This window comes from Sinocyclocheilus rhinocerous, unplaced genomic scaffold (assembly GCF_001515625.1).
Source record: "Sinocyclocheilus rhinocerous isolate Xijiao unplaced genomic scaffold, SAMN03320098_v1.1 scaffold488, whole genome shotgun sequence".
NCBI lineage: Eukaryota > Metazoa > Chordata > Actinopteri > Cypriniformes > Cyprinidae > Sinocyclocheilus > Sinocyclocheilus rhinocerous.
The window spans coordinates 194,807-195,229 of record NW_015664075.1 but is presented as its reverse complement, the minus strand read 5'-3'; the positions used below and the strand labels follow the sequence as shown (position 1 = coordinate 195,229).

Here is a 423-nt window from a genome sequence, read left to right as displayed (position 1 = left end):
ACACTCACTCACACACACACACACTCACACACACACACACACACACACACACTCACACACTCTCTCACACACACACACTCACACACACACACCACACCACACACACACTACTCACACTCACACACACACACCACTCACACACACACACACACACACACTCTGCGCCTCTGAATGCGGTTTCAGCTTCAGATCAGTTTACACTTGCATTTAGTGCTGAATGCTTGTAATCAGATGATCTGAGACTGATGTGTGTGTGTGTGCGTGCCTGTGTGTGTGTGTGTGTGCGTGCGTGCGTGCATGCATGCGTGCATGCGTGTGTGTGTGTGTGTGTGAAAACCTTTGGTATGAGGAACGTGTGTTCCATAAAACCACCATAAAACTTCTTTTTTTTTTTTTTTTTTTTCTTTGCATTTCATTTTTTTT

At 45.2% G+C, this 423-nt stretch overlaps 1 protein-coding gene across 1 annotated transcript in view; it reads left to right on the top strand.

Annotated features, from left to right (window-relative positions):
• LOC107729615 (SURP and G-patch domain-containing protein 1-like) overlaps positions 1–423 on the top strand; it is a 13,169-nt gene that overhangs the window by 8,355 nt on the left and 4,391 nt on the right. The window lies entirely within an intron of this gene.